The sequence below is a fragment of the Oryza brachyantha genome, chromosome 11 (assembly GCF_000231095.2).
Source record: "Oryza brachyantha chromosome 11, ObraRS2, whole genome shotgun sequence".
Classification (NCBI taxonomy): domain Eukaryota; kingdom Viridiplantae; phylum Streptophyta; class Magnoliopsida; order Poales; family Poaceae; genus Oryza; species Oryza brachyantha.
The window spans coordinates 12,523,214-12,540,876 of record NC_023173.2 but is presented as its reverse complement, the minus strand read 5'-3'; positions in this window follow the sequence as shown (position 1 = coordinate 12,540,876).

Genomic DNA, 17,663 nt, shown 5'->3' with positions numbered 1-17,663 from the left:
GACCGAGTTGTGTGTGTGTATTCACATACTTGTGCATTACTCCTAGTTAATAATCGACTTTGATGTCTCTAGTACCATATTGCACCATGTTAATTAGTTCTCCTCAACATCTCTCACTCTTGTCAACCAGGCTACCTCAATGATAAGTATATAGATAATCAAATGTACATCTAACTCGTCAAACTTTCTAACTTAAGTTGTGGCATACTAAGATCATTTTTTTAATAATGGATTAAACACCTAGCCTCTACATCCGAAAAGGATGTACATAGCCAAATGCTAAGATAAGTTTCTGGCCGCCCAACCAAATAACCCTTGTCTATATTTTGGTTGGGTCAAACAGAGATCCAAATTTCACATGCTTGGAATACATATGAATTCATCTTTTGCAAGGGCTAAGTTAATTCGAGCAAAATTGTTACTGGTTTAAATTATTATTACAAACCACTATAAAAATATAAAAGTAGCACCAGAATATCATTCGAACGACATTATGCAAAATAGATTATAGATCGAGCCAATGGTAAAAGTACAAACGCTCCAGATTAATTCCACTTATTACATGACAACAAAAAATTCATACAACTGTAGTATATAGCTTAACTGGGGTAGATTATTTGGAGTAAAATGGTGTAGTACGAATACTAGCTGTGCTAGCTTGTCCATCGATCGATGAGAAAATGAGAAAACGATCCGGGCAGCTGAAGAGACAGCACGATCCGTACATATATTCTCTGGCTTGTTTGTTTGTACGTACGGCTGAGCATGCATCTGTTGATCGTGTGACCTGATCAGACGGCGCTGAGGCGTGACACGTCACAACTGTCCGGGGCCCCCATGGAGAGGCTCTATTATATCCCTCTGACCTGGTCGTCGTTCGGCTCAGGCATCTCGGTGCCCAATGCATGCAAGAACGATTTTTTTTTTAATTTAGGGTGAGTAATTTTATTAGTTTTTAGTGTGTTGTTCTAAAATATTTTTATATAAAAATTTATCATCTCATATTTTTGTTGGAAGTAGATCTTATCCTTTGTGGTGGTTAATATACTACTGCATTCGTCTCAAAATACGGTTATTTTTAGTCAGTTTGTCTCAAAATAAATATATTTTGAGTAATCATTACATTGGAGTTTGTGAATGCGGGAATAAATATATCAGAAATGCATAAAGTAAGGGATAATCTATTGATATTTGATAAAGTGAAATACATGTTTTTTAGCTTTTATATTATTAGGTGTGTGATGAGTAAAAAATAAAGTTATTTTGTAACGGAGTGAGTATTATAACATTAAATAGTTACAAAAATAAAATTTTTTTATTTTTAATTAGATATTATAAATTTTTTGATTTGTCTAGATTCATCCATGTATATTATATATATAATTATATATATATATTAATAATTTAACATAAATAAATCTAGATAATACTAAAGATTCTTATAATATGAAACGGATTGAATACTCAGCAAAAGATGAATACAGCCTCCCCTATGAATATACTCCCTCCGTTCCAAAATAAACCAATTTACTTTTTACCTATAATCTTTGACTCTTTGTCTTATTTAAAAAAATTTTGCGATTGATATTTTTTATTAGATGATAAATTATAAATAGTACTCTACGTGTGACTAATTTTTTTTCTAATTTTTTAAAAAAATTTCAAATAAGACGGATGGTCAAACGCTGGGCACAAAAACCGAAGAATTAGTTTTTTTTGACAGAGGGAGTACACTAGTAAACATTGCGCATGCTTCTTAAAATCAATAGCGTCAGTGTGAAAATCCATACAAACAAAATCGATCAATCGATCAGTCCATCAATTACCTTTGCAGGTTTTGCAAGCCGGTCATGGCACCGAAACAAGATGGTGACTAGAAAGACCCGACAAAACTGTAAAGTTACGTCATCACCGATTGGATCATCGGCATTAATTCCGATGCACATGTAGCCTCATCAGTACTTTACTGATGAACTTTGACGTCTTGACGCGACTCAAAATCGATTTGCAAGATGTAGTAGCATTTCAAATGTTCCTTTTCACAAATTCAAAATTGAAACAGTAAATTTGATCACATTGTAGTCAAAATTAATTTACCAGAAAAACGGTCGGAATTTATGATGCCACTTGGTCTTGGTCTTGCTTGTTCTGTTTATTTGTTAACTTGTGTCTCTGCTTCAATATTGTGTTTATGAGGTGATAGATGAATTTGGCCTAAATGGGCTTATCTGGAGGGTTGCCGAATGATCTAATCGACAACGCAGGTTTTAGGGATAGGGTCATTGACATGTTTGGTGGCATCGGATTATAGTCGGTTTGTCCAAAGGAACGATGGGTGTGATGTCATACAATATATTTATAAATAAATAATAATTTATAAATATTTTTATATACATGTTCTTAGTAACATAAAATTTAAGGTTAAAAATAAAATACGATAAAAAACCCTCAAAATCTATTCTTAAATTTAAGATAAAAATTTAAATTTAACTTATAAGCAAGTAAAAGTGAAAAGATAGTGCTGAAAGGTGGTAGCCGAAACTCATCTATAGTGTCTATAGTACTGTCGGTTGGATTTGTAACCATTCTACTTTGTTTGCCTATAACAAGTTTAATAGTATAGTTAACTACTAGCTAGATGTATACTATACCAGTATAATAGTTAGCTATTGGTATAATAGACAATAGACATATTTTAAGAATATATTTTTAATAGCACATATTGAAAAAACTGTCACATGCGTTGGTGGTGGATCTTATTTTCTTACAGGTCAAGTGAAACCGGCTAATATTTAGTAGCCCACTCAACTCTTTTTCTTCTCACTTCTCTCCTTCACTTAGACATTTAATTCTAAGTGGCATCCTTCTAGTTAGCATACTTACCCAGTTACCCTCACGTAGGTGTGAGACTTCTTTGTACTATTTTGTTGGGCTTTTAAGTTTATGATAAAGATAAACTATAAAATTTTGTCATGTTTAATTTTAGTTGTGTATTGCAGCAGATCAACATGTGAGATTGAGTATAAGTTAAGTGTGCACATTAGGTACAAAGCACGGGATCTGATCGTTTTTCATTAACCACAGGTTCTCCATTTTTTTAAGGACGGTAGTTCTTAGTTCTCTAAAGAAGGTGATTGTGTGTCCGCCTCCGCTTCTTAAATAGTAGATTATATTCGACCTGTTATGCAAAACAGAGAGAAACAACGAAAATTTTAGGAGGCAAACCTCTAATCAAGATTCACGAGACAATGGATTGAGATCCTCTCTATGGTGCTACTTTTACAACACTGCTAATTAACATGTAAATCTCATATGTCATTAGATCCCTATGTCACTAGGAAGTATTTCAATAGAGTTTTACTCTCGTCCTTCCTTCTGTACCTCGAGGGACCGCTATCTCGAGATACCAGATCATTTCTCACTATTGGATCTAGCTAAGTAGGATATGCACTGTTAGATCCTACGATCAAAATAATTTGGTACCTCGAGATACCGATATCTCGAGGTATAAAAGAAATGATGGAACTAAAACTCATTTCAATACCGAAACGATTGTGAGCGAGCTCTCAATCCTCTGGCTGTCCATGGCAACAGATTCAGAGAGAGGAATCCAAGTTGCGTAAATCTGTTGGAGTGAAAACAAACCAAATAAAATCTTCCGATTTTGATATGATCAGCCGTAGGTGGGTCCGGTGCAGGGTCATCCCTGGGCCCACGGGGTAGCCACTAGGGCAGCACGCGCATCCTCCGCGATATCCCCGGCCGGAGTGGCCCCGCACAACGCCACCGATCAATCGATCGAGCACGTAGCGATGGATGGCCGTCGATCCATCCATCAGTTTTCTTCCAGCTAATTAATGGCGAATCGTGCTAGTATACAAGTACTCGACCAGAGAGTCCAGAGAAATGGATGGGGGTTTGGATGAACCGGTTCTCGGCTGGCTGCCCACGACGTGGGTAATCGAGCCAAACTGCGTGTACATACATAAAAAATAATTTATAAATAAAATTTTTATATACATGTTTTTAAAATTAATTTTAAATATAAAGTTAAAAATTTATATTTTAACGTATAAACATAATCAGAAACGAAAAGATCGAGCGGACGTGAAACGACCGACCCTTTGCAGAAGTGGTCCAGCTAGCATACATCGATGAGTTGATGCCATGGCGATGACACAATGTATAGTAGTGGGTAGTGTTTGCCAGCCTGCAGAGGCCAGAGGTAGACGACGATCGATGCATGCATGCATGAGAGGGCGGTTGTTTCAGCTTTTGCAATGGCCAATCTATCGTGCATCTAACTATATATAAAAGATCATCTTGTTTTTATGATATTTATTTTATAATATAAAAGATGAATTAACTTGTTAGTCTAACCCAGAAATATGAGAAAATTTATCAAATTATATATATAAACATTTTAAAAATATACGTTGTCTAATAGCCTGAGAAATGTGACAGGCTAATTCATCTGATCCCTTCTCTGAATTTTTTTTTTAAAAAATTTTACAAACTAAACAAGCCATGAATCTCTATATAGCTTAGTAGGGTTTATATATGCATGGTGATTGATAACCTCTTCGTAGCCTCTTCTCTGTATCTTGTTTTGCTGCTGTGAAACTGAAACCTGCATGGCTTCATTGTCTTGTTGTTTTCAGACAAGGCTGGCTTTTGACCGGCCGGGCCCCACATGCCCTTGCGTACTCGATCTCTAGGTAGGCTCTACCCCCCCCCCCCCTCCCCCCTCTCTTAATTTTAGGTTTTTTTTTTCTTAAGATGCCCTTGGTTCTAGTTTTGGTTCTAATTAGTAAATTATGCATGAGTTTACCACTGCAAAAGCACTAATTTCCTATTTTTGTGCTTCTACGATCAAGGCCCCCCTGCTTGCTATCCAGCAAATATCCAAGAGCTACATGACCACTAATGTTCTAATTATGAGACAACTTTTTCATCGCCACGAGCTCGACGTGCACATCTTTTGCCTTATTTGAAAATTAATAAAAACGACATATTTACAAACGAAAAATGATTTGTGAGTAAAATTTTTATATACGTATTCTTAGCAATGTAAAATATCAAGGTTGGGAAGTAAACTACGATAAAAAAAACTTCAAAATCAACTCTAAATTTAAGATAAAAAATTTAAATTTTGACTTATAAGAATAAACATAAGCGAAAAGTTAGTGACGAGATGCACCAATGATGTGGTGCCGCGGTGTTGAAGTCGTTACTGAATAAAAGAAAAAACACTAATACACTATGGGTCGTGGTGATAACTTACTACACATAACCCGGATCTAGATTTGTGAATCCTAATGCCTATAAATATTACACATGAAATACACTTTAAATAGGATTTAGTGACAGCATCAAGATTTCTCTGTCGGTCTCTTTTTTTTCAACCTTATTTTAGGAGGAACACACTATTCACTAACCTAGTAAACTAGTAATTCACAAGTCTCTTTTGCATAATCGTAGAAAAAACATGCATATATATGCTCATCATTTATAAGGTTATTGTAATATGGTATTATGTATGACATTCTCAATACCTATCTAAAATGAAATCCAGTGATGGGCCCACATCAGTGGGCTTAGGGCTGAGCTTAGGTCTGGATGGGCTGGACCAGCTGAGTACTGTGTGTGCATATAGACCAATCGACTCTGGTTGTGGTTGGTCAAACCCAACTAGTTTGTCATTGTCAACCAATTTAGCTGCTAATTAAACGTACGTAAGCTAGCTCTCCACGATCAGATAAAATGCGAAATATCATCATTATATATCCTTGCAACCCAAAATATTTCAGTTGCAGATATGGTTTATCTACACTCGTTAATTAATTTGTTTAACTATAAGATATTAATGCAAGTGATAGAGCCATCTCCGGGGTCAGATCGAACGGGGGTGATTGTTGGATTTTAATGGAAAAAGCCAAACGACATATTTATAAATAAAAAATAATTTATAAATGAAAAATAATTTATTAATAAAAAAATTATATATGTATTATTAGCGATCTAAAAGTCAACGCTGAAAACCAAACTTCGGTAAAAAAACTCCAATATCAACTCTAAATTTAAGGCTAAAAATTTAAATTTTGGCTTATAAGCATAAACATAAGCAAAAAATAAGGGGTGGAGCATCATTGTCCATTGCCAAAAAAAAAAGCTATGAAAATCGTTTGAATATTTATGATAAAGGGGAGAATCTCAAAAAAAAATTGAACAATTAATTTTTTAATTAGTTCACTAAATAAAATAATACTTTTGTTTTATATTATAAGACTTTCTAGCTTTGCCTAAATTCATCAATTGATGAATATATATAATTTATATATATGTCTAGATTTATTAGCATACATATAAATCTAGGCAAGGTGAAACGAAGGAAGCAGAAATTTCGGAAGAATAGTTTCCACCCTTTGGGGAAGGGGTTCAGAAATTTTGTACCAAAATTGCAAGCACTGGAGACTATCAATAGGAGCTTTATTTCTTCACTACCAGAGGGCTATAGCTTCACCACTGCTTATTTTTCTTCGAACCAAATGATATCAAACACAACAAAACACACGCAATCGAACAAAATCTATCTCAGTACATTCGATCTATCATTCGTTCATGCGAGGAAACACTTTTATCCCCCTTTTTTTTCACCTCTTTCTGTCGATCGATCGAATGGGTTCTTGCAAATGAGCTCGATCGATCGATCTAGCTTTCCAAAAGATATCATGTCCAATCTCTACTACTCTTCTCTTCGTCTTGTATACATCTGTCTCGCGTACGCAGCTGCATATGATTACTACTGTGGACTGAGTGGATACAACATGCATGCATGCATCATGGAGCCCAACACTACAGCATATGTATTTGCACTGAAATATAGGCACACTGTTGTTCTTGTCATCGTCTTAGCTTTTTAGGGATAAAAGGAAAAAAAATCCCAATGATATATTTACAAACAAAAAAATATAGATAAAACTTTTATGTACGTACAATGGTCTTAGTGATCTAGAAAAGAAAGACTGGAAAATAAATTACGATGAAAATATTAAAATCAAATCTAATTTTAAGAATACAAATTTAAATTTTGGTTTATAAATATAAACAGAAGCAAAATGATGAGGCTCTATCAAGAAAATATGACTATACTACAAGCACTAGGGGAAGAGCACAAGAGCTAATGGAGATTATTTTTTTTAAAAAAAATACAAGTATGCAAGGCACTAGGCAGGTTTTAGAGGTTACAAGTTCTCCCTGTACATCAGTACATGTAGGGTATCCACGCCTCGATCATTCTTAGCTTGGTTGTTCTCTGTATGAAATACATTCATTCACGATGTATAATATTTCTATGTTCAATTGATACCAAAAATGCTACTAAGTTCATCCATGATATAGAATCCTCTTTCTTTCTTCCTTTCATAACGATGTCACCGTATAACATGTCAACTGACGAATAATTAATAAAAACTAAATATGTACATGCATTTTAAATAGAATTAATATTTTTAATGGAGGGTTGCGTACGTAGATTTTTTCCTACCATTTTACATAAAAGTTCATAAACAAATATTACAATTATTGCAACAAAGCTAAAATGAACTTTGGTTTTTTTTTTTTTTTTGGCCGGTGTCTTTGTGGTTGTGAAGTCTTTTCCCTCCCGTGAGCTGTTCACCCTCACCCAAAAATTGTCTCCTTTTCCGTGGAAACGGTGGGCTTTTCCCTGTCCTGCTACCCCTCTTTGTTCTCTTTGTCCCCACTTTCTCCTCTCCCATTTTTCACCTCACCTACATAGCACAATGTGCTAGCTAGCTAGCTTCAGTGCTTCACTTTCACTTTCATGAGAGGGGGTAAAAAGATGCATGTGTACTGTCCCTCTGTGTTTTACTTTCTTCAGATGGTAAAAGGTGCATTGGCTTTCTTCTACATAGCTTTGTGCAGACAGATTCATAATGTTTGATGCTCCAAAAGATCCAAGATTTTTTTGGACGAGAGCATGAACATGTATATTTTCGCATCACGTAAATACAGTAACTATATCTGTTAGTATGATCTAATATATATTACAACGAAATATATGATATACCAAGTTTTATCTTAAAATAAAATCACCTGAAAATTAATGTTGTGTTCGTCCAATTAACCAAGAACTAACCAGGTCTTGGATTTTTCTTTGCACAAAAAAATAAATCACTTGCACAAATAACTTTTTTTTGCAAGGAGTTGCACAAATAATTGAGAGAGACATATAATTAAATGTGTCCATCTTGTCAACAAATACAGTTAATTATCAGGGCTTAAAACAGGTAAAAAATTCTGGATTGTGATCCTAGCTAACTGTTGCAGGTATGGACATAGTTGATTCATACTCAATCATGTGGCAAATCCTCCCATCGAGTACATCTTAATCTACTTTAGAGAAAGGCGATTACACTTTGGACAAATGATACATTGGGGGCCTCGACACATATCTGAGTCAAATTAATCGATCTACAAATTCTACATTTTAGGATCTAAAAAGGACTACTTAAATAAATCTAAGGCCACAAAAGCTAGCGTTTTTACATCCATGGATCAGGCAATTAATTAGCTGACTGATGTACATACTCTTCCCAAAATTAAAGAGTGGTTATCTCTAACTAGCAGTCATGTCTACGAAAACAATCACGGTAGCATGAATGATACTATTGAGTTCTTATATGGAACAATCAGACCTACTACACTGCCACCTTATTAGATCAGAACTGAGACTAATGTAATTAACGTCAAATCCGACATATACAATGCAAGGCATTGATAATAGGAAAAAGTACGAACTACCCCATGAATATCGCGGTCGGCCGAATTACCTCCCTAAACCCGAAAACCAGACATTCTTTATCCTAAACTTTCAACACGGGCAAATTACCCCCCTCGACACAATCCAAAACGGTTTTGTCCTACGTGGCATACACGTGGCGATCCGGTCAGCATTTTCTTTTTTTTACCGGTGAGGCCCACATGTCATAGCCTTCCTCCCCCTCTCTCCCACTCTCTCCCTCTCTCTCGGAGAAACAGGGCGAGGCGTCGACGGTTGGCGGTCGGCGAGCATGGTGGGCAGCCGAGTGAAGGTGGAGGCCGTGTGGGCAGTAAGCGGGAGGGCGAGGGCGTGCAAACGGTGTGTGGACGGTGGGTGGGATGGTGAGGCCGCGCTGGGGTGGCGGGCCGACGGGCACGGGGGCGGCGTGCGGGTGGCCGGCATCGTGCGGGGGTGGTGGGCCGACGGGCGCGGTGTGCGGACGGCGCGGGGGCGGCGCCGCGTGGGGACGGAGTGCAGATGGCCGGCGTCGCACTGGGGCAGGCCGACAGGCGTGGGGACGACGCCGTGCTGGGGTGGGCCAATGGGCACGGGGACGGCGTGCGGACGGGCGCGTGCGCAGGGGTGGCATGCCGACGGGCGCAGGGGTGGTGTGCGGATGGCTCGGGGGCGGCGCCGCACGAGGATGGCGTGCGGATGGCCGACGCCGCGCGGGGGCATGCCGACGGGGGCGGCGCGGCGCGGAGGCGGCGTGCGGACGGCTCGGGGGCAGCGCGTGGGGATGAAACCCGCCGTCGCCGCCGTCTTCCGCGCGTCGTGCCGCCGCCTCCGCTATTTGCCGCCGCGCTGTCGCCGCCCGCCTCCCTCGCCTCTGCCTGTGCTCTAGCCAAAAGAAAGGGAGAGAGGAAGGCTATGATAGGTGGGCCCCACCGTTTAAAAAAAATGCTGACTAGATTGCCACGTGTACGCCACGTTGGACAAAACCGCTTTGGATTGTGTCAGGGGGGTAATTTGCCCGGTGTTGAAAGTTTAGGGTAAAGGATGTCTGTTTTTCGGGTTTAAGGAGGTAATTCGACCGACCGCGATACTTAAGGGGGTAATTCGTACTTTTTCCTTAATAATAATGAATCTATAGTGTATCATGTGTACTTACTAGATCCGTCCAAAAGATACAAGACATAATATTATAACTATTTTACATAGTTTTCAACATTATACTTTAACCATTATATGTTCACCATTATATGTTCTTAATATGCCATCAAATAAGTATGGAATTAGTATAATATGAAATACTTCCAAATATTAATATAATGACATCTATAGCATTAAATTTAATGTTGATTATTACTTGAAAACATGGACTTCCTATATACAACGGAGGGAGTACAATCGAGGGAGTATGTTCCTGTTTGAGTAGTAACGTACAGGTATATAGTTTGTTATCAATTCGCCGTTTATCCAATATGATATGTTTTGCCATGTGTTTGTAAGCTTTATTTAAGCACTACAGGTTAATCCACGCATCAATTCGTCTTCCTTTTTGCACCGTCCCAAAGTACATTTAATCAATGAAAATTTGCATTTTTTCCGTCGTCAGTTTTTTCCATGAAAAAAAGCTGGCTTGTACTGTGAATTTTTTATAAATAAATTTTTAATATTTTTATTTGAAAATAATCCTTCCCAAAACGTATTTCCAACGTCTCCACCATTTGGCCACTCTATTCTGCCTGGCATGATAATATAACATTGTCATGCCATTATTGTGGCATGGTAAGATGGTGCAAATTTTGAAAATAAGTTTTATGAGAGTTTATTTTTAACAATGAATATTAAAAAGGTGTAAGTAAGAAATAAAAAATGTCTTTACTATCTGTACTATGCATGGTCATCGATTCAGTTTGTAAATTTCCCTTGCCCTGACAGTGAGATAACAAATATACAAGTGGCACGTGAGGCAATGCACTGATGTGGAATGTCAAAAGAAGATGGAAATATGAAAGTACTCCCATGGTCCCCAATATAACTTCATTTTTTACCTATCTGACATAAAAATACTACAATATTTTTCACTTTATCAAATACTAATACAATTATGTTCTATTTTGTTTAGTCTCAACGTATTTGTTCCATACAAAATAAACTCTAATGCAACGATTGTTCAAAGATAAATTTATTTTTAGACAAATAAGAATGCATTTTATTTGCCGAGAAATAAGGTATGTCTTCATTTATTAACTACTCCCTCCATTTTATTATTTACCGTACGTCAAACAATCCATTACGTCAAACAAAGAAATATAATATAGTCTTGGTATATAAGAAGGTATTTTCATACTTTGCACATAGTTCAACGTAAAAATACCAATTGGCACATAAACCCTTCAACAAAGATATGTCCTTCAACCGGCAAATGGTTTTGTCGGTTAAATTTTAATGTACACCGATCGTGCTATTTCATTCCTTTAGGTTATTCCTTCTTTTATTTTTAGACTTCTCAAATACCACTAATAGATGACGTCGTTGAATTTTTAGCTCACATTTGACTATTCGTCTTACTTAAAAATTATGTATTTATTATTTATTTTGTTGCTGTTGGATTATTACCAAATGTATTTTAATTATAACTTAAACTTTTACATATTTCGATTCCATAATATTTTTTTATTTTTTGATAGTAGGCATTTCACACAAATAAAACCCTAATTAAGAAGAACTCAGTTTCCCACTCAGATACAAAAAGTTTCCACGGAGCAAAGAATGCCAAAAAGAAAGTGGCACTACTCTGACGAATCCCTGATAAACCACACAATAAACCAGTAATTTAAACCGTGGTGGGCTCGGTTGCAGACTTCTGGCGCAATTGGGCCAAAGGTGACTCATTTTATCCTGTCCATCCATCCATTCAGCCATTAGCTTTTCTCTCATCCATTCAGCTATAAGCTTTTACTACTTGGTCTGCGTTATTTTGGACAGATTAGGTTCGGTTTTTTTGCGCATGTTTTTTGAACTACTAAAATACTTATTTTTATAAAATATTTCTACATAAAAGTTGGTTATTTTATATTTATAAACTAGACTTTTTACTTTGTATTAGTTAATTTTATTATTTATACCATTAATAACTATCATAAATATCAGATAATATTTTATCTCCACCTAACGAAAGAAACCAGTACCTTTTTGTAAGTGTAAAATTTATTTTTGTCAGGCCGGCCGGCAATGCTACGATATGATTCAATCCTGCGTCATCAGGATCGATCAGCAGAACGCAAAAAAGGGGCAGCCTTTGCACGCATTGGCGTGCTGCATCCATGACTGCATGCTTGCTTACTTGGCTTGTGGCCCGTTGGCCATCGATCGAACCTGCCTAGCTTGGTGCCAATGTGGCTTAGCATGGGGCTTTCAGCCTTGGGGGGGCCAATGTGTTTTTTCTTGCTTCGAGCAATAAGGGATGCTTGGTTGTACATGTCACATGCCGTTGTATGTTTATGTTGAGCTTCATGTGTATCTTTTATGGGCTACTTTTACAACTATGGTTGATTGTTTGTTTTGTATGGACGACCGACTTTATTTATTAAGTAGGGTACCTGAGTTTAATTTTATTCAGTTTTACGTATGTTGTAATAAAATATTTACGAGTTATGATATACATTGTAATCTTGACCCTAACCTTGTCGTGTTAAGTTTAAGCCTTGGTAATACTCTTGCTAGTCTTAATAAAAATCAACCGGCAATCTTTCTATTGATCTGAAAGAAAACGCCATAGCCATTTGGACGACAATGTGTATCCATAGTTTCAACGCCTACTATCCTTTTTGTTTGAGTCATAGGGTTGTTGCATTCCTAATGCTCATGTATTTTTATTATTTGAAGAAAGATAACATAACTTGGTTCCACAAATATTCATCTAAAAAACATAAACTAATCCAAAAGAAAAGGAGAGCTAGATCCTAAACAGAGGAAGTAGCCGAACCTTTGACACAAAAAGAAACAAACCAAGGTGGTGGTGTGGTGACCACATATAGCCTCCCAGCCGCACACCTTGGGTGGATGTAATGATTTGGTTGCAGACCAGCCAAAGAGCTCCCACACCCCCGGCCCCACCCACTTCCATCTTCTTCTTGTTTGGTTTGCAATGCAGGGTGGGTCCCACCAGCCACTGCCCAGTGGGCCCTCTTGGCAACACTCCACCATGCACAAGCCAGCCACTGTAATATTACTCCTTATTTCTCAAAAATTTAGTAAGCTAGTATCTGGTTTAATACTTTCTATTACACTAAATTTAGACAAATGTATGTCTAGATTCTTTGTGCCAAGAAGTGTCAAATTCATCAAATTTGGTAATGTATATTCCATCCATTTCATATTACAAGACTTTCTGGGTTTATCTTATATATGTATATGTGTGTGTGTATATATATATATATATATATATATATATACACGCGCACATATATATATATGTATTAGCGTATATATAAATCTAAATAAAATTAAAAAATCTTATAATATGAAATGGGGTGAATAGTTATATATTTTGGGAGGGAGAGAGCAGTGCATGCACTGTGGTTGGTCACTTTGCCGTAGGATTTGGACCAAAATTATCCAGCTGTAGTGCTGCCTCCTGCTGCAGCTGCAGTGCATATTGCTAGCTGCTGGATGCATGTGATTGAGTGGTAGGAAGGCCATGATTCTGTTTCCTGCATGCAACCAAAGGCGTTGCATTGCATCAGCCATCAGCCAACCAAAGAGCATCCCTAACAGTCCGTCTATCTCATCCTACATCTTGAAAATAGCGGATAAAATATAAAACTTAAGCTTTAGCAGAATATTTATCTCATTCTCTATTTTTGGATGTCATCTATATTAGGAGAGAAACTTCATATTTGGATGTTTTCTTCATCCTCCAAAGAGATATGGATGGTGTCATATATGAATGATCTGCTCGAATACAAAGAAATATGAATTATGAAACTGTGTTAGATGATCATCCAAATAAAGATTTAGATTATCAACTTTAGATAAGATGCTGGGATGCTATAGGCTGTCGTGCTGCCTCCAATCTGAATTTCTCCAGCAGCGACAAACAGGATGCCAAGATGGGAAGAAGATGGGCGCACCGGATAGATCTGCTAAAAGTCGATGCATTTTTCAGGAATCGATTCAAACTTTTATGTGCAAGCCTAGCAATATTGTTGCTTCCTCGCATCAAATTATTTTTAGTTTCATCTTTTCTCTCTCGAATTAGGTGCAGCTAAACTGGCCAAGCTTATTACATGGAACCTATCACCTAGGGTACGTAGTTCAAGTTGTCGACTTAACACACGCATACGTGTTTATGATTAATTATTTTTTAATGATGATGTATCAATATGTATTTTTAGATGATATGTTAGTAGCGTGTATATTATGAATGTTTGCGTTGGTATTGGATTTATAAGAAAAAAGATAATATTCCGCTTTTCCTCGCAGTGGACAAATGACGCCGGTCCATTTCATCATGTGAAAGGCCATGGCTGCAGCCTCGAGATGGGCGCACTCATGGCCATTGGATCAAGATCTAGTGGTCCATATCTCATGCGACTCATCATCACCGACCCGCCACGTCACCAACCGGGACTGATCCATGCAAACACACATGCACGTGACCCCTATACGACAAGGAGCCCAATCCAACGGCGCGGCCAGGCGTGCCCGCCACTGGTCGGTGGGCCCCACTATCTCAACGGTGGGCCTACCTGTCAGTAACACGACCGAAAAGGCACATCATGATGCCACTGCGGCAGATCAACGTACAGCAAGTTCAATAGTATGATAATAGTATAGCTATCTGCTGGTTACAAATCATCTATAGCTAATTCATACAATACCTATCTATAAGCATATATTATATAATTAATATCCGATTCCACATGGTGTACATATATATATTGGAGTTAATGCTGTAACTGGCTATAAATATATAGTTTGTTGCTCTTCTCTTTCTTCTTTTATCTATTTAAAATATACTTATAGCTGACTTATAGTATGCTATTGTACCTGCACTGATCCAACCTTAAGGAATACTCAGTCCATCTTCCAGTGACTTTGGGAACACTGTTTGGCTTTTTAAACGAACAAACCTAATGACATATTTACAAATATAAAAAATAAATTTTATGGAGAACTTTATCAAATTTTAAGAAAATAATTGCTTAAAAAATATAAAGCAGAACAAACAAAAGGAACTAAAATGAAGTCATTTTTTATTAAGAATGCAAAGTGTGCTTAGCCCAAGTGGTTAGATTTCATGGGATGGATCCAGACCACTCTCCTAGATTTAACACAAGTGATTGTGTTTACGGCTAATTATATTTTCAACGGTAGGGGTCGGATATGCATCCAAAGAGACGGGTGCAATCTTTTCGCTTTTAACTATACTTTTAAGCTAAAATTTAAATTTTTAATCTTAAATTTAAAGTTGATTTTGATGTTTTCTCATCATAGTTTATTTTTTATGCTTGACTTTTAGATCACTAAGAATACATATGTAAAAATTTAATTTAGATATTATTTTTGTTTATAAATATATCGTTTGGTTTCTGATCGCCCCTACGCATGCTATAAACACACGCGCATACTGTGTTTAAATTTAAAGAATGCGAAAATAAAGAAAGGATAAAATAGTATTCAAAACGATTTGCTTTAGTTTGTCATATGAGTCAGTGCCACCACCGCAGAGAGCACTCGAGGCCATCGGATGGGGATCGTGTGGTCCCGATCAGGGTTCGCGAAACCGTGTAACTCACGAAAACCGCGGTACCGCACCCGCGGATATCACCAAAACCACGGTAAATTTAAATCTAAAAATTTTGAATTTAAAATCCACGGTTACCGTGCGGTTTTTGGTCAAAACTGCACGGTTTCGGGTTAAAACCACGCGGTTTCGGCCGAAAACCGCGGCTAGTGTAATCCGACAATTAGGTGCAAATTAATTTTGAAAAAAACTGTAAAAATACAAGAAAAATAGAAAACTAGTATGTAGCTATATTTATGACATTTATGACATGTTATATGGGAAAAAAGAAATTTTTAACATATTTTTTTCTAAATTCTTAACAAATTTTGGCATCACAAGTATACTTACAATCAAATATTACATATAAAACTAATACATGTTTACAAACATGTGACTACATTAGTACATATATAATTTACCTTAGCTTGGGTACTGGAAATTAACAAAAAGCCTACATCAAAATATTACTAACTATCTACATCATAAATAGCTAACACAATAAAAAATATGCCTCATGTATCAAGTATCAACTACATAGTCAACTAAGTGCTACAAACATTCAAATATGTGTCTCATGTATCAAATATATACTTAACTAGGTTCTATGAAGTGTGAACAATACCGTTTTTTATTTTACCTAACCATTTTTTGGTATTGAAGTTTTATTCATTTGTAAATTTAGTTTTTTCATCAATTTTTTCACCAAACATCATTACAAATCAATCTCTACATCATATATTTTTTCTACAAATTTTCTTAATTTTTTAAAATTTGGATCAAATTTACGGACGGTTACCGTGGTATACCGAAACCATGCCCCGGCGAAGAGCGCGGTTACCGCGGTAACCGTCGCGGTTTTCGCGGTTTCGCGAACCCTGGTCCCGATCCATGGTAATCATCACCATCTATCCTGCAACAGCAACAGCAACATCAGATTGATATAATTATAAATTCATTCATGAAAAAACACGGTTAAAAAAATATTGGCAAATCCCCAGAAGGAAACACATGCATGCAGTGGTACAGATCTCGAGACAATGCTGATCCAAATCGTAGATGCAGATATCAAGCAGAAATTAAGCAATTAGTGACACATTTGGATAGCATGTTGGCAACAACATGCATGCATGGCAAACCAAGTTAGAATTTCCAGCCGAAAGTGAGGCTAGTGTGACAGGATTGGGCACTTAGGTTTACTGCTAAGCGGCTGGATTGAAATGGGACATGAAAAGGGCACCCTTGATTCCCAGACACAACTATTGTCAAGTACACACCTATGTTTAGGCATATGGAAAGCATTCCCTCTGTCCCTAAAATACAATTTTAGTACAAGAATGTCTTCCATAGAAATTGTATTTTTAGAGTTGGATCTGCTAAACCGCTTTAATACCACTTTTCGCCAGTTTCATAATTTACCATTGTTTTGGATTAGATTAAGATTAACTTTTAAAATTTTGGCTATTAATAATTTCTATTTTTTTTAGTTTAGAGACACTCGGACAACAGCATAGATTAGTCTTAAAAATACTTTAATACATTATTGCTTTTAGCCGTTCCAACTAGTACTCACTGCTCATGATCCTTCTTGTCATTTCCTCTCCGTATTAATGAAGGAAAATAGTCTAGTTTGTTTTGACTAACTACAATTATTGTTTTGTAGGGACGGAGGGAGTACACAATTGATTTAATAATCCTATAATGCTATAAAATTCATGTATTTTCACAACTATAAATCATACCGCTAGGTGTTGTCAAAATTTATAAAGTTTTCGGCATAAGAAAATTGAGAAATATTTTTTTAAAAAAAAAAGATAAAACACAATCTAAAAATTTTAGCATAAAAATTTTGGGAATATTTTTACGTGGAGCATAAAGACAACACACTAATTTGACAAGGTTTAAATCCATCCTGTTATGTATGAGAAGGACTAATGTAGGTCAAGTGTAGGTGTAGGCCTGGAGTTTGAACTAATTTCCCAGGCCACCAGTGTTAGATGGGCCGTAAGAGATTTCGCTTTCCAACGCAATTGGGCTACACTACACAAATGGGCCGGGCCGGTTTGCTTAGCATCCAAACCAGCC